This window comes from Pongo pygmaeus, chromosome 7 (assembly GCF_028885625.2).
Source record: "Pongo pygmaeus isolate AG05252 chromosome 7, NHGRI_mPonPyg2-v2.0_pri, whole genome shotgun sequence".
NCBI lineage: Eukaryota > Metazoa > Chordata > Mammalia > Primates > Hominidae > Pongo > Pongo pygmaeus.
The window spans coordinates 91,184,575-91,202,838 of NC_072380.2; the positions used below are offsets into that span (position 1 = coordinate 91,184,575).

An 18,264-nucleotide genomic window follows, 5' to 3' on the forward strand; every position below is an offset into this window, starting at 1 on the left:
GCCAACTACTCATTAACTACAGCAGCAATGACAATAATGTAAATGCTCGTGTGGCACTAAGTTGGTGACAAACACCGTTCTAAGTGCATTATGTACTTATTTAATCTTCCCCATCACCCTGTGAGGTGAATGCTCTCAGTACACTGGCTTTACAGATAAGGGATGGGACATGGAGACCACATAGATAAGAGGTGGATCTAAGATGCAAATCCAGCAGGTCTGGGGCCAGAGTCTGTGCTCTTGCCCACATACACTACAGTTTGTCAGTGATGAACACCAGGGAAGAGTCTTTCCAAAGTAAATCGGGTTGGTAATTTCGAAGCAATTCAGTTTGCAAGCTATAGACAAATATTTAAAGCTAAAGTCATTAGGTCAAAGCTGGTATTTTCTTTCAAACCACAGTTTCATTTTATGGTAGAAATGGTGTATACCATGCGTTACTTTCTCACAGCCGATATTACAGGTAGATACAGTAATTTAGTGAATTAACCCGTTTCTTAGTAAATGGATTATATATTCATAAAATGTTACTATGTGTTTTTCTCATCAAGTTACTCTCTAGTTATTATCAGTTAATAAGTTACTTTATCAAGTACCCTCTACCCCACCATTTCTGATTAACCTCTGTTACATGGCTTGAGATGGATTTGTCAAATACATTTTTATTACTATTTTTTTTAACTTTTATTTTAGGTTCAGAGGTACAAGTGCAGATTTGATACATAGGCAAACTTTTGTCATGGGAGTTTGTCGTACAGATTATTTCATCACCCATGTATTAAGCCTAATACTCATACATTTTAAGTTACTCTTAATGAAAGGTGATTTGGAAAGTGTCATCTAGCCTTCTTTTGTAATTTTATTCCCAGAGATTGTAAAAATTTTCTCTTTCTCTTTGCATGTCTGGAATGTTAACATGCAATGTCAAGGGGTGTGTGTGTGTGTATGTGTGTGTGTGTATGTCCATTAATACGGCGCAGGGCACATTGTCTCTTTTGATCTGAAGTCTCAACAAATTACGGTAGCTTCCTCCTCTTTTTTTATTTTAACTTTTGTCTAATGATTCATTTCCTATCTGTACTCTGGCAGCTCTTTTGAGGACACCTATTATATTCTCCTTAGATCTTCCAGATCTGTTCACCTGCCTCATGTTCTTTTACCTATAAATTCCAGCTCTGTAAAACTTCACTTTTTGTTGCGACTTTTTTTCTCTTAATCTTTGAAAACCCTAAATGGCTTATTAACATACATCATTCTCTCTTTCCTTTCATTTTAAAAATTTAATTTCTTAAATAGTAGAAATATATTTGTTAACTCTAGAAAGTCCTTTTGGAACTGTCATTTCTCTTTGAAGACCCTCAAGTTTTGCTTAAAGATTTTGTTCATCTCTTCTATTAGTTTTATTTATTATTATTATTGAGACACTATTATTGAGACAGTATTATTATTATTATTGGCTCTGTCACCCAGGCTGGTATGATCTCAACTCACTGCAACCTCTGCCTTCCAGGCTCAGGTGATCCTTCCACCTCAGCCTCCTGAGTAGCTGGGAACACAGGTGCAGGCCACCACGCCCAGCCAATTTTTGTATTTTCAGTAGAGATGAGGTTTCACCATTTTGCCCAGGCTGATCTGTAACTCCTGGGCTCAAGTGATCCTCTCCCGCCTCAGCCTTGCAAAGTGCTGGGTATTCGTTCTATTTCAATGGAAGCTATCTGTTTTTGCTTTTACAACTGATTTTCTTTCCTTATATGAATCAATACCTTAAATAAGTTATATTTTGCTGTTGTTGATGATGATTTGTAGATATTATTCCTCTTAATGTTGTGAGTCATGCTTTTGACTTCTTTCCATGTAGGGAAAATGTGGCTGTTTCTTCCATGAATAGAAATGATTGCTCTCTGCTGGCACTAGGATTGAACTGCCTGAGCCTCTTGGGGTGTGCTTGCTTCAGTCTTTTCCCTCCCAACTGCTGGAGTGGGAACTCTTCCACTCACCAGCATATAATCTGCCCCCACCACCCCAGTTTAGTGCTGTCTGTGGGTTTTGGGCTACTCAAAGACAGTAGGCAGCAAGTGGTCAAGAATGTCCTGTTTTGGGACTCCAGAGAATTCTGCTAGTATGTCTTTTTTTTGGTTGGTAGGCTATTAATTATTGCCTCAATTTCAGAGCCTGTTTTTGGTCTATTCAGGGATTCAACTTCTTCCTGGTTTAGTCTTGGGAGGGTGTATGTGTCCAGGAATTTATCAATTTCTTCTAGATTTTCTAGTTTATTTGCGTAGAGGTGTTTATAGTATTCTCTGATGGTAGTTTCTATTTCTGTGGGATCGGTGGTGATATCCCCTTTATCATTTTTTATTCCCTCTATTTGATTCTTCTCTATTTTCTTCTTTATTAGACTTGCTAGCGCGGTCCATCAATTTTGTTGATCTTTTCAAAAAACCAGCTCCTGGATTCATTGATTATTTTGAAGGGTGTTTTGTGTCTCTATCTCCTTCAGTTCTGCTCTGATCTTAGTTATTTCTTGCCTTCTGCTAGCTTTTGAATGTGTTTGCTCTTGCTTTTCTAGTTCTTTTAATTGTGATGTTAGGGTGTCAATTTTAGGTTTTTCCTGCTTTATCTTGTGGGCATTTAGTGCTATAAATTTCCCTCTAAACACTGCTTTGAATGTGTGCCAGAGATTCTGGTATCTTGTGTCTTTGTTCTCATTGGTTTCAAAGAACATCTTTATTACTGCCTTCATTTCGTTATGTACCCAGTAGTCATTCAGGAGCAAGTTGTTCAGTTTCAATGTAGTTGAGCAGTTTTGAGTGAGTTTCTTAATCCTGAGTTCTAGTTTGATTGCACTGTGGTCTGAGAGACAGTTTGTTATAATTTCTGTTCTTTTACATTTGCTGAGGAGTGCTTTACTTTCAACTATGTGGTCAATTTTAGAATAAATGTGATGTGGTGCTGAGAAGAAGGTATATTCTGTTAATTTGGGGTAGAGAGTTCTGTAGATGTCTATTAGGTCCACTTGGTGCAGAGCTGAGTTCAATTCCTGGATATCCTTGTTAACTTTCTGTCTCATTGATCTGTCTAATGTTGACAGTGGGGTGTTAAAGTCTCCTATTATTATTGTGTGGGAGTCTAAGTCTCTTTCTAGGTCTCTAAGGACTTGCTTCATGAATCTTGGTGCTCCTGTAATGGGGGCATGTATGTTTATGATAGTTAGCTCTTCTTGTTGAATTGATCCCTTTACAATTATGTAATGGCCTTCTTTGTCTCTTTTGATCTTTGTTGGTTTAAAGTCTGTTTATCAGAGACTAGAATTGCAACCCCTGCTTTTTTTTCCTTTCCATTCACTTGGTAGATCTTCCTCCATTCCTTTATTTTGAGCCTATGTGTGTCTCTGCATGTGAGATGGGTCTCCTGAATACAGCACACTGATGGGTCTTGAGTCTTTATCCAATTTGCCAGTCTGTGTCTTTTAACTGGAGCATTTAGCTCATTTACATTTAAGGTTAGTATTGTTATGTGTGAATCTGATCCTGTCATTATGATGTTAGCTGGTTATTTTGCTGTTTAGTTGATGCAGTTTCTTCCTAGTGCCAATGGTCGTTACAATTTGCATGTTTTTGCAGTGGCTGGTACCGGTTGTTCCTTTCCATGTTTAGTGCTTCCTTCAGGAGCTCTTGTAGGGCAGGCCTGGTGGTGACGAAATCTCTCAGCATTTGCTTGTGTGTAAAGGATTTTATTTCTCCTTCACTTATGAAGGTCAGTTTGGCTGGATATGAAATTATGAGTGAACTCCCATTCACAATTGCTTCAAAGAGAATAAAATACCTGGGAATCCAACTTACAAGGGATGTGAAGGAACTCTTCAAGGAGAACTGCAAACCACTGCTCAACGAAATAAAAGAGGACACAAACAAATGGAAGAACATTCCATGCTCATGGATAGGAAGAATCAATATCGTCAAAATGGCCATACTGCCCAAGGTAATTTATAGATTCAATGCCATCCCCATCAATCTACCAACGACTTTCTTCATAGAATTGGAAAAAACTACTTTGAAGTTCATATGGAACCAAAAAAGGGCCCGCATTGCCAAGACAATCCTAAGCCAAAAGAGCAAAGCTGGAGGCATCACGCTACCTGACTTCAAACTATACTACAAGGCTATAGTAACCAAAAGAGCATGGTACTGGTACCAAAACAGAGATATAGATCAATGGAACAGAACAGAGCCCTCAGAAATAATGCCACACATCTTCAACAATCTGATCTTTGACAAACCTGACAAAAACAAGAAATGGGGAAAGGATTCCCTATTTAATAAATGGTGCTGGGAAAACTGGCTAGCCATGTGTAGAAAGCTGAAACTGGATCCCTTCCTTACACCTTATACAAAAATTAATTCAAGATGGATTAAAGACTTACATGTTAGACCTAAAACCATAAAAACCCTAGAAGAAAACCTAGGCCATACCATTCAGGACATAGGCGTAGGCAGGACTGCATGTCTAAAATACCAAAAGCAATGGCAACAAAAGCCAAAATTGGCAAATGGGATCTAATTAAACTAAAGAGCTTCTGCACAGCAAAACAAACTACCATCAGAGTGAACAGGCAACCTACAGAATGGGAGAAAAATTTTGCAATCTACTCATCTGACAAAGGGCTAATATCCAGAATCTACAAAGAACTCAAACAAACTTACAAGAAAAAAACAAACAACCCCATCAAAAAGTGGGCAAAGGATATGAACAGACACTTCTCAAAAGAAGACATTTATGCAGCCAACGGACACATGAAAAAATGCTCATCATCACTGGCCATCAGAGAAATGTAAATCAAAACCACAATGAGATACCATCTCACACCAGTTAGAATGCGATCATTAAAAAGTCAGGAAACAACAGGTTCTGGAGAGGATGTGGAGAAATAGGAACACTTTCACACTGTTGCTGGGACTGTAAACTAGTTCAACCATTATGGAAGACAGTGTGGCGATTCCTCAAGGATCTAGAACTAGAAATACCATTTGACCCAGCCATCCCATTACTGGGTTTTATAGAAATACCATTTGACCCAGCCATCCCATTACTGGGTATATACCCAAAGGATTATAAGTCATGCTGCTATAAAGACACATGCACATGTATGTTTATTGCGGCACTATTCACAATAGCAAAGACTTGGAACCAAGCCACTGTCCATCAATGATAGACTGGATTAAGAAAATGTGGCACATATACACCGTGGAATACTATGCAACCATAAAAAAGGATGAGTTCATGTCCTTTGTAGGGACATGGATGAAGCTGGAAACCATCATTCTCAGCAAACTATCGCAAGGACAAAAAACCAAACACTGCATGTTCTCACTCATAGGTGGGAATTGAACAATGAGAACACTTGGACACGGGAAGGGGAACATCACACACCACGGCCTGTCATGGGGTAAGGGGAGGGGGGAGGGATAGCATTAGGAGATATACCTAATGCAAATGATAAGTTAATTGGTGCAGCACACCAACATGGCACATGTACACATATGTAACAAACCTGCACATTGTGCACATATACCCTAGAACGTAAAGTATAATAAAATGAATAAATAAATAAATAAAAAGAATTCTGCTAGGATGTCACAGTGGAATCCTGGAGAAATAACTGAAAGAGAAAAGATGCCAATTGCAAAAAAAAGTTTTGACATTCAGATTCTGTCTTGAATAAAGATAACTTGCAAAGTTCAGCAAGAATTCTTAACTATAACATTTGTTGATAACTCCAAGTTATATAGAGTTCACAAATGTATAAAATACATAAAATTATCATTTAACTGTGCTTCAAACAATTCAACTCTTCAACTTGAAGTAAAATTTTTGTTTCTCGATGTGCAGAAATAAACCTGGAAAGTTCTTTAAAAAGAGAAGATTTGGCATTGAGCTTTAAAGTAATTTTGAAGGAATATTTATAATTTTAGTTATTGCTAGGCATTGTTCAGAAGATCTAGACTAAATGCACCCCATCTATCCACCACTTATAGTCCCAGAACAAGTCATTTAACCTCAACATAACTTAATATTTCTCCTCTAAAATATATACAATATAAACAGGGTATTGGATAGTTAACTAAGTTCACTCAGGAGCTACATAACTTACTCTTGCAATGCAAAACAGTCTTAAAAGTTTTTTTGCCTCCACTAAATCAAAAGTCACAAGATTTCATGGACCTTTGGAGTTTTGTTTTTTGAGTAGTGAAAGTCTGGGATGCTAAAGTGGTGAATACCAAGAGTCCATGCTATAATGCTGGTCCATTTTAAATGTTCAGTCGGTGTGTGAGATATGTGATACTAATTTTTAGTCTGTGTGTGTATGTATGAGCACATACATGCATATAAAGGCACATGAGAGATATGTGATACTAAGCATGGCACCTTAATAAAAATTACTATCAGGTCAATATTGAGCCAAGAAAACATCACAGAAATCCCATAGAAGAGAAACTCAAATTTAGGAAAATCCAATTCAAGCCTGCTTTTTTAAAATACTTTATGGAAGATACTAGGGAGGAACAGAAGCTAGAGGAAGATTTAAATAAATGATAGATTGATAGCTCTACTGCTAGAATTTTTTATCAGACATTTCTTTTTCCTTAAAGTTCTCTTTCTATTAGCAGTTTCTATCTGCTTTTGAGTGATTTATTGGAACTACTTTAATTTCCCCCAGCTGTCACAGCTGAGTGAACTAACAGGCCTTTGAGAGGTTAACCACATCCCATTACTATTATTGCTTTTGTGTCCAATTAGAGCACCCAGGTCTAGCATGGATATTGGCATAGATTAAAGTAGGTGACAATCATGCACTTAAAAACAGGAGGGATGTGTGTGTGTCTGTGTGTGTGTGTGTGTGTGTTTGGAAATGGGTGGGGTAAAAACTTGCACCCTTATTGAAAATCTTCATAGAGATTTAGAAAACAATATACTTTTTTTGTTACTCACCTTTATAAGTAAATATATTGATTTTTCACAATTTAACCTGTGGTGAATAAATATTGCTATAAAGCCTCCTGATCTTAATAGTTCTAGCCACAATAGATATTTTCTTCTCAGTAGGGCCATTGGGAAATATGCCTTTGTCAGGTGTTTTCTTCCAATTATATGCTACGGCACATACAGAAGAGATAAAACTTGGCCTCTGACCTCTGCAGTTTAACTATGGGTTGGTTTTCTCATTTCTGCATTGCTGACTTTTGAAATAGAGGGAATGATTTCCTTTGTGACAATCAATATTTTTAAAAAATCAATTTCGTTAATGCCTTTTCATTATTATATTCACCAGCAAAAGACAGTTTATTGCAACTAATCATTTAGAATTGAAGAGATTTTTGTATTCTGTTTACCTTGCTTACACACACCTTCACACATACAATTTTATTCCCTAGACGTTACATCTTTGTTTCCTAACAACTTTATTTTATTCTGAAATAAACTCAGGTAATTGGATCAGGATATTTCTCAGCAGGGCTAAATTTGTTTCTAAATATTGCCAGCTCACTTCCAAATTTTCTATAGGTTGTTGCCACATCTATGCTGAAAACAAAGACAGATTTCGTGTTTAATAGAATATTTCTGTGTGTGTGTGTGTGTGTGTGTGTGTGTGTGTGTGTGTGTGTGTGTGTTTCCCCTATCACCAACTCATTTCTTTACCTTGGGATTCTTTCACTCCATGTATACCACCAATTAATCAGCAATCGTGTGCTAAGAGTCTTCTTTCAGCCCTCCTACTAACACACAAAACATGGTAAATATTTATTGGTAAATGCATAAGTGTTGTGTTGCATGTTGATTCTAGACAGTATTGATTTATACCGAAGTCTCTTGCTTTATTTATTTACATTTTCCTTTGACTCAGTCAGCACAGTCTCATGGCAATCAGCTGAACAGTAAAAGTTCTCTTTATCTGTTAATTAGTTTGTTTACACAGGACTAAAATACTATTTTGACTACTTGTTTTGTCACAGTTAAATGATGTAAGTTTTAGCAGGAATTTAATTTGGGGCAGTAGCATTGAATAAAGAAATTCACTGTCGTGACAAAGACAAAATATTTTAAAAAGAAATATTCAGATCTATATGGTTTGCTATAATAATTAAGACACAAGACAATAGCATTTTCTTGAAACTCACAAAAAAAATGTAACTATCATCTTACAGTAGAGGTATTAGTACATGGCATTTCAGTAGAAGACCTGGCATTACAGTTCAGGCCTGTATCCCACTCCCTGCTCTGTCATAAGTTTGTGTGATTTTACAATTTTTTTTAAACTGTTTTACTTTTCATTTGTAAGATAAATTTAAAGAAAATCTACTTTATCAAGTCCCTCTATTTTACATATTGACTCAAGTACATCCTTTATGGCTAATAATTTGAAATAAAAATGATTTTTTTAATCTGGGGAGGAGGTAAAGGAACTAATTATGAAATATATATTAAAGTGAATGGGATCCAGTGAGCCACTGAATTTGAGGTGATGTTTCTATTCCACTCTGAGCTACCTAGACAATATGCTATCAGGGGCCAGTAAGGAGTAGAGAGAGGGCCCTCCTTCTCTTGGCTGGAGAAGCTGCACCTGAACTGATCTTTTAATATAATCAAATAAAACTCTGTTCTTCTCACGGACTCCAAGGTCTTCCATTGTTGGACACACAGTTTTCCAAGCCAACTCTTGCAGCATTGAATTCCAGACTAATTGGAGTTCAATTCTCTTTTCATTCAGAAGGATGAACAACACGTATAGTAGACAGAATAACAAAGAGAGGACAGGATTCTTCCACTCGGAGACTCATTATGTGTCCACCAGTGCCTGGGTCCAACTCATTCTCTGTGGCTGACAGAAGAAATGAGAGGCCTTGATCTTTTGTTGGAAGAGATGGAATCATGAACTATGATTAGGGAAGAAAATGAGTAATTAATACCAAAATAGTCTGTTCACCTTATTTCTTAACGTTTGCTATATGATAGACAAAACGGTGGTAAGGAAAATACGAAAGACTCCTTGTTTTTGCTAAGGGAAATTGGGGAGGGTGATATAGAGAAGTGAAAAAGCAACTAGAATGCTAAGAGCCCCAGGATAACTACCAATTGCTATAGTTGTTTTAAAGTCTCTCACAAAGTTGCCCTAATCCAGGTTAAAAAGAATCATATCCCCCAGTGTTGAAAGTCAGCTACTCTAAATCTTCTTCCTTCCTTAACGTTTACTGAGTAATTTGTTTTTTTTGTTTTGTTTTGTTTTTTTAAATTATACTTTAAGTTTTAGGGTACATGTGCACAATGTGCAGGTTAGTTACATACGTATACATGTGCCATGCTGGTGTGCTGCACCCATTAACTCGTCATTTAGCATGAGTAATTTGTATGTGCTGGGCAGTGTGATCAATATCCAAATTTTGCCCCTTTGTAAGGGAAGTGCTATCACAAGTGTACAGAAGAGAAAATCAAGGCTTGGGGTGGTTGCAATCACACAGTTGGAGGCCTCTGAGCCAGGATTTGAAACCAAGTAGTCTGGCTCCTAAGCTCTTAGTCACTGAATGAAATTGCATGGTATGTGTGTGGTTGAGAAATAACACTCCTTCTTACATGTTTGTGAGGGCGCATGACTTTGAATCTTCACTCGGACATCTTGTGCTGTGCATGTCATGGGAGCTCACAATTATGCATTTATTTTAGAGCTATCTTTAGCTGCAGGGCATTTCAAGGTGCCAGTTACTTAAATTCCCTTTTTCTACCAGGGTAACAGAGAGCATTTAATCAGACAGTATTCTAAAGGGAAAGCCTGGCAACTAAGGGCTCCTCTCCCATGAATCACTCAGGATCAGAATTAGACTGGATTAAGTACCGACGGATATCTTGCGAATCGGAGGGGTGGGGTGCCATCTCCAATTGCCATATTTGGCTTACATTCCAAACTGAGATGGCAAATTTTACGGATTCCGTTGCATGCTTTACCATACCAAACATGGCGGCTCTCCTCCCTGATCTTTCCTGTTTATTATTCCCCGGAGTCATTACAAAGAGCAGGACGAAACAGCTTTATAATTCCCTGGGCTAATAAAGAAGCACCAGCACTAGAGTATTTCCATTGGCCACATGATCTCCCTGGAGAAACATAGCACTTCTAGTCTTGCTCCAATGCCACTTTATGTTCCCATTCTACATTTCCTTTCTTGAATGGAAGAGAAGAATGAATGTTAAACAAGAAGGGAGTCAGAGAGAGGAAGAGTTGCGTACAAATACAAGGACAGGGATGAAAGGAAAGGGAGGAGACAGGGAATATACCTCCTGAAGAGACACTGAGCCATGCTGCTATGGCATAAACCTCCAGTTAGGTAAACATATTAAAGTGCACTTTTGTCCAAAATTTCTTTCTTAAAAGGGGGAAGCAAGAGATGTTTGGAGAAGGAGAATAGTCAAGAAGATGAAAATAACGACTAATGTTGCTCTTGTTACCTGTTTGCCAGTCTCACTCAAATGAGGATGACTATTTAGAGTAATATTGAATTATAGAAAGCTTTATGTGATTATAAGCCAGAGAAAGAAGCACCCAAACGTACATGTAAAAGGTGGACTAATAAGAGGCAAAGGGAAGGAAAGATGAAGGAGAGAAGGAAAATAAGGAAATGCCAGTTATTAGTTTAGAATACCCGAATACCAGTCTTCTTCCACTAAAATATTTAATTGTGAAAATAACTTTATTTTTCTCTTAGAAATTTGAAAACAATACATTTTGCATTATGTTATAAATCAGAAATGGGAACACTTTATTATTGTTTATCAATTTTGTAGAGGAGAAAAAATTGGGATCATAGCAATAAAAAAATGCTTGCTTTATTTGCTTTTGAAGATAATAATACATTAATTTATACACTTAAAAATTAATCATTAGGACATTAACCACTATGAAATGAAAATACCAGATTTAACTTATCCTGTCTTTAAATTAATTACAGACAACCACAGTTGCTAACAGTATGAGTTCTACAGTTATACAGAACTAAGTCCATTAGCTGTGTGACCCATGGCCAAATATTTTCCTTCTCTGTGCCTGCATTTCTTCATCTGTAAACTGGAATAATGATAGCAACTACTTCAGAGGACTATGTGAGTATTAAATGAGGTAATCCTTGTGATGAGTTTCTTAGAATCCCTTGCATATTATAAATTCTTAACATGTGTTGGCTTCATCATTATTTTGTTATTTTATTATATATATATTTTTAAATTTAAACAGCTTTATTGAGGTATAATTGATATACAAAGAACTGCACATATTCAGGGTGTATAATTTGATGAATTTGGATGTATGCAAATACCCATACAACCATCACCACTAAAGGTAATAGACGTATGCAACTTCTCCAAGTTTTTTTGTGTCCCTTTGTTTTTGTTTTGTTTTGTTTTCCTGGGAAGAACACCTAACAGGAAATCTACCTTCTTAACATATGATCCAGCAATACCACCTCTGGGTATATATTCAAAGGGATTGAAATCAGGATCTCAAAAAGACATCTTCATTCCCATGTTCATTGTAAAATTAGTCACAATAGCCAAGATGTGAAAACAACCTGTTTCCATTGACAGATAAATGCATAAAGAAAATGTAGTATACAATGGAATTATTCATCCTTAAAAAGAAGAAAATCCTGCCATTTGAGACAACATGGATAAACCTGAAGGACATTATGCTAAGAGAAAGAAGCCATTCACAGAAGGGTAAATAGGTTATGATTACACTTATATGAGGTATCTATAATAGTCAAACTCATAGAAGCAGAGAATATAACAGTGGTTGTCAGGGGCAAGTTAAGAGAGGTGAGGAGTTGTTCAATGGTTATAAAGTTTCAATTATGCTACATGAATGAATTCTAGAGATCTACTATACAGCTAAGTGCTTATGGTTAAAAATACTCTATTGTGCTTATCATTATTATTTTGAAGAAAATATTAAAAAGTATATTATGGTCACTTTAAGGTCAACAACAGATAAACCACCAAAATAAAGTGTCATTTTTAAAAAACCTCAAGAAATAATCTAAGCTATTTCAGCAAGACTTTAAAAATTCATTTCTAACTATGGAAATCTCATGAGATTCAGAGGACTATAATGAAATCCTAATAAAGCTGGTTGTTCTCCATAATTGACCAAATAAAATCAAATCCTTCCTGAAATTTGCTAGCTAGAAAATTATTCTAAGCTTAACTCTAAGCTAGGCAGGCCAAGTTATCTTAGAAGTGGTTTTGTAGGATACAAATTTAATAACCGATATATTCAATAATTTATAAGGCAATGGGCCAAATCTTTGGCAGGGATTTTCTTATTTTCCCACAGCTGAAGTTTCTGGAGAATTGCTCTCATATTAGAAAAAAAATACACTAAGTGGAACTGCTCATGAAGAATATATTGTTTTTGTCTTTAAACCACTTTATTCAGGTATGATTGACATGTTTGAAAACTGTACCTATTTTATATACAATCTCACAGTGACTTTGGAGATAAGTATAAATCCATGAAATCATCACCACTACCAAGGCCATAGTACACCTGTCATCTCCCAAAGTTTCCTCCCAGCTCCTTTATTATCATTATTGGGGTTTTTGTTGTTGTTGTCACTGTTTTTCGATATGGACAATTAACATAAGGTAGATCTTACCCTCTCAGCAAATTTTAAGTATAAAATGGAGTTTTGCTAGCTATAGGCACTACACTGTATAGTAGATTTCCAGAAATTACTTCTCTTACATATAACTGGAACTTTGTACCCTTTAATTATCACATCCCCAATTCTCCCATTTTCCTAGACCCTGGAAATCCCCATTCTACTCTACCCTTCTAAGAGTTTGTTTTAGATTCCACACATAAGTGAAATTGTAGAGTATCTGTTTATTTTGTGTCTGGATGACTTCATTTAACAGAATACCCTCCAAGTCCATCCATGTTGTCTCAAATGACATGATTTTCTTTTTTTAATGGTAGGGTAATATTTCATTGTATGTATATACCACAGTTTATTTTTCCATTAATCTACCTATGAACATTTAAGTTGTTCCTCTGTCTTGGCTATTGTGAATAATGTTGCAATGGGCATGGGCTTGCAGATGTCTTTTCAAGGTCCTAATTTCAATTTATTTGGATATATACCCAGAAGAGGGGCTGCTGGATTGTACAGTAGTTCTATTTTTAATTTACTGAGGAATCTCCATACTGTTTTCCATAATTGCTGCTCCAATTTCCATTCCCATCAACAGTATACAAGGATTCCCTTTTCTTCACATTCTCTCCAACACTGGTTATTGTTTGTTGTTGTTTATTTTTTACTAGTAATAGCCATTCTAACGGGAGTGAGGTGATATTTCATTGTGGTTTGGGTTTGCATTTTCAGAAAAACAATAGAAAAGATCAATAAAACAGAAGGGTTGGTTTTTTGAGAAGATAAACAAAGTCGACAAATCCTTAGCTGGGCTAAGAAAAAAAGAAGACTCAAGAAAAATTGTAAATAAAAGAGAATGCAAATGATACTATAGAAATACAAATGATCATAACAGACTATTATGAGCAATCAAATACAAACAAATTGGATAACCTAAAGTAAATGCATACATTTCTAGAAATATACAAGCTGCTAAGACTGAACCATGAATAAACAGAGAATCTGAACAGATCCATAATGAGTAAGGCTATTTTTTTGGTGATCAAACATCTCCCAACAAAAAAGCGCTCAAGACCAGATGGCTTCAATGGTGAATTCTACCAAACATTTAAAGAGGAATATGTTGTTAATAAATATTTTCTCTTTTTTTGAGTTTTTCTCATCACCAATTCAGGTTCAGTAGTCTCAGACAGGTGATATCTGTCTACACTAGTCTACAATATGGTTTGGCTGTGTCCCCACCCAAATCTCATCTTGAATTGTAACTCCCACAATTCCCACCTGTCGTGGGAGGAACTCAGTGGGAGGTGATTAAATTATGGGGGCAGGTCTTTCTTGCACTGTGCTCATGATAGTGAATGAGTCTCATGAGATCTGATGGTTTTAAAATGAGACTTTCCCTGCACATTATCTCTCTTGCTGCTGCCATGTAAGAAGCGCCTTTCACCTTCCACTATGGTTGTGAGGCCTCCCTAGCCACGTGGAACTCTAAGTCTATTAAACCTCTTTCTTTTGTAAATTTCCCAGTCTCGGGTATATCTTTATCAGCAGTGTGAAAATGGACTAATACAGTCTAGTTCACCAGAAAAGCAGAACCATTAGGAGATACATACTGAGAAATTTGTTACAAGAATTTAGCTTATGGGGGATGCCTAGAAAGTTCCAAAATCCATAGGGTGAGTCATCAGTAAGGGAAGAATGGGACTGTTGGGCATAGGTGGAAGCTGTGGTCCACAAGCATAAGTTTATTCTCAGGAATGCCTCAGCTCTGCTTTTAAAGCCTTTCAGCTAATTAAATCAGTACCTGCCAGATTATCTAGAAAAACCCCCTTTGCTAAAAGTCAACTGATATTAGGATTTAATTACGTCTACAAAATAGCTTCACAGCAACATCTAGATTAGTATTTGAATAACTAGAGGATGAGGCCTGGCCAGGTTGATACAGTAAAAGCACCATCATAGTCCTCCTGTCAATCTGGCACCTCTACACATTCCTAAAGTCAAACTCTAAATAAAGTGAGTAACAAAGTCATGCATCCACCTAAAATAATACAACTGTCTTGTTTTGGTTTGGTTTGGTTTGGTTTGTTCTTTGATTTTTTTTTTTTTTTTTTTTTGAAATGAAGTCTCACTCTTGTCACCCAGGCTAGAGTGCAATGGTGCAATCTTGGCTCACTGCAACCTCCACTTCCCAGGTTCAAGTGATTCTCCTGCCTCAGTCTCCTGAGTAGCTGATATTACAGGTGCCTGCCACTACACCCAGGTAACTTTTTTTATTTTTAGTAGAGACGGGGTTTTACCATGTTGGCCAGGCTGGTCTCAAACTCCTGACATCAGGTGATCTGCCCGCCTAGGCCTCCCAAAGTGCTGGGATTACAGGCATGATCCACCATGCCCAGCCTGCTTTTTTTTCCCCCACAAAAGAAAATATACTTACCTTTTTCCCAGAAGAGGACTCCAAATCCTTGGATGATGTTCACTCTCCTCCTTTGATATCCTGTAACTTACTGCAAAATAAAGTTAACTGCCATTTAAGGGAATAAGACAGGGAAGAAACTTTTAAAAAATGGTTAATATAGATATGCAAACATATTCAAAATAAAATAAGGAAGGAATACGTATAACTCTTACAATCCTTGTTTCTGTAACTGGTCATGCTCTTGTAGCTGGTATTTATAACTACTTTCTTCCTTTACTCTTTTGATATTCCCTTTGCCCTCAGCAAGCAGTGCAGCTAGTCATGGTTCTTTGCCTGGTGAATTGAACCAAACTTTCATGCCTGAAGCATTCAGCCACTAGCAGTTCTGCCTGGATTGGGTTGTGGGTATCCATTGATTTGACAAGATTTGGCTGTGTTCCTACCGAAATCTCATCTTGTACTGTAGTTTCCATAATCCTCACATGTCATCAAAGGTACCTGGTGGGAGGTAATTGAATCATGGAGGTGGTTACCTCTATGTTATCCTTGTGATAGTGAGTGAGTTCTCACAAAATCTGATGGTTTTTTTTTTTTTTTTTTTTTTTTTTCAGGTGGAGTCTCACTCTTGCCCAGGCTGGAGTGCAGTGGTGCCATCTCGGCTCACTGCAACCTCTGCCTCCCAGGTTCACACCATTCTCCTTTCTCAGCCTCCCGAGAAGCTGGGACTATGGGCACCTGCCACCACACCCAGCTAATTTTTTGTATTTTTAGTAGAGACAGGGTTTCACCATGTTAGCCAGGATGGTCTTGATCACCTGATCTCATGATCCTCCCGCCTAGGCCTCCCAAAGTGTTGGAATTACAGGCATGAGCCACCGCACCAGGTGGTTTTATGAGGGAATTTTCCCCCACTTTTCTCTGCACTTCTCCTTGCTGCTGCCATGTGAAAAAGGATGTGTTTGCTTCCCCTTCTGCCATGATTGTAAGTTTCCCGAGCCCTGTGTCCCAGCTGCTCCAGTGGTGACTAAAAGAGGCCAAGGTACAGCTCAGGTCGTTGCTTCAGAGGGTGCAAGACCCAACTCTTGGGTTGGGTCTTGGTGTTGGTGTTGGTCCTGCAGAGGCACATAAGACAAGAATTGAGGTTTGGGAACTTTCGCTTAGATTTCAGAGGATGCATGGAAATGCTTGGATGTCCAGGGAGAAGTTTGGTGCAGGGGTGGAGTCCTCCTGGAGAACCCCTACTAGTCAGTAGAGAAGGGAAATGTGAGGTGGGAGCCCCCACACAGAGTCCCCACTTGGGCACTGCCTAGTGTGCCTGTAAGAAAAGGGTCACCATTCTCCAGAACCCAGAATGGTAGATCCACGGACAGTTTGCACCATGCACCTGGAAAAGCCACAGACACTCAACGCCAGCCATGAAAAAACCCAAGAGTGGGACTGTACCCTGCAAAGCCACAGGGGCAGAGCTGCCCAAGGTTGTGGGAGCCCATCTCTTGCATCGGTCTAACCTGGATGTGAGACAGGGAGTCAAAGGAGATCATTTTGGAACTTTGCAGTTTAATGACTACCCCATTGAATTTCAGACTGGTATAGGTCCTGAACCCCCTTTGTTTTGGTCAGTTTCTCCCATTTGGAATGGATGTATTTACTCAATGCCTGTCCCCATTATATAGCTAACTTGCTTTTGATTTTACAGGCCCCTAGGTACCTGAGAAAAGGGACTTGTCTTGTCTCAGATGTGACTTTGGACTTGGACTTTTGAGTTAATGCTAGAATGAGTTAATAACTTGGGGGACTTTTGGAAGGACATGATTGTGTTTTGAATTTTGAGGACATGAGTTTTTGGAGGGGTTGGGGTGGAATGATATGGTTTGGCTATGTTGCCAGCCAAACCTCATCTTGAACTGTAGTTCCCATAATCCTCATGTGTTATAGGAGGGACCTGGTGGGAGGTAAGTGGATCATGGGGGTGGTTACCTCCATGCTGTTCTCATAATAGTGGGTGAGTTCTTATGAGATATGATGGTTTCATAAGGGGCTTTTCTCCAACTTCACTCTGCACTTCTCTTTGCTGCTGCAGTGTAAAGAAGGATGTCTTTGCTCCCCCTTCTGCCATGATTGCGAGTTTCCTGAGGCCTCCCCAGTCATGCTGAACTGTGAGTCAATTAAACTTCTTTCCTTTATAAGTTACTCAGATTTGGATAGGTACTTATTAGCAACGTGAGAATGGACTAATACAGGTTTTAGCTATAGGATGTGGGAGACATCATAAAGAATCTCTTACATTTAAAAAATCTTCTTTCCTGCCATGTGTAGTACCAACTCAGCATCCCCTTAATAATCAGGATCTATTATCCCAGACAATAGATTAACTTCCTCTTTGCATATTGATTAAGAAGGACAAGGAACCCAAAGTGGGCGGGTAGTAACATCCATTTTGCTGTAATCATTGTTCTGTATCCTGGTGGAAGTATTTCTCCTTTTGGAACAAAGATCTCTAGACCATCATAGGCTACAGATGAGGAGACATAATGCAAAAATATATCTGAGAGATCATTAAGGGTAACAGTGCATAGAGTTACTCCCATTTCCACTCCTTAATTCCTGGACAAATAAGCTCTGGCCATATGGAAAACAGCACCATATAATGGATGGTGATGTAGAGCATTAACACATCCTAGAGGAAATTGCCCCTATCCTGACTCCTGCTAGGTATTTCCATTTAGCTGAAAGTGTAACTGAGTCTTCAAAAGACCATCTAACATTCTATAAAGTCAGCTACTTCAAGACAATTTGGAACATAGGCTAGTGGATTCCATGAGCATGAGATCATTGCCACATTTAATCACTACAAAGTAAGTTCCTTGACCAGAGCTGTGTATAATACTGTGATGGTGGATAAGATATTCTCTAAGTCGACAGGTGCTAATTTTGGCGGAAATATTGTATGCAAGGAAAGCAAGTCCATGTTCAGAAGAAATGTCTATTCTAGTAAGAACAATGTATCTTCTATGATGGAAGCAGTTCTCTGTAATCAAGCAGTCATCAGGTAGTTAGTTGGCTGTTATCTTGGGGCATGGTTCTATTATGAGGACTCAGTGTTGGTCTTTGCTGCTGGCAGAGTATAGACTTAGGTCAGGAAAGCCCCAG

General features: G+C 37.9%; 1 long non-coding RNA gene across 7 annotated transcripts in view; it reads left to right on the forward strand.

Annotated features, from left to right (window-relative positions):
• LOC129042197 (uncharacterized) overlaps positions 1 to 18,264 on the forward strand; it is a 178,724-nt gene that overhangs the window by 118,155 nt on the left and 42,305 nt on the right. For all 7 annotated transcript variants that reach the window (XR_010127239.1, XR_010127237.1, XR_010127241.1 and 4 more), the window contains 3 exons: positions 10,998 to 11,148; positions 14,841 to 14,958; positions 17,195 to 17,270. This is a non-coding gene — a long non-coding RNA (uncharacterized LOC129042197). The remainder of the gene's footprint in view (positions 1 to 10,997; positions 11,149 to 14,840; positions 14,959 to 17,194; positions 17,271 to 18,264) is intronic.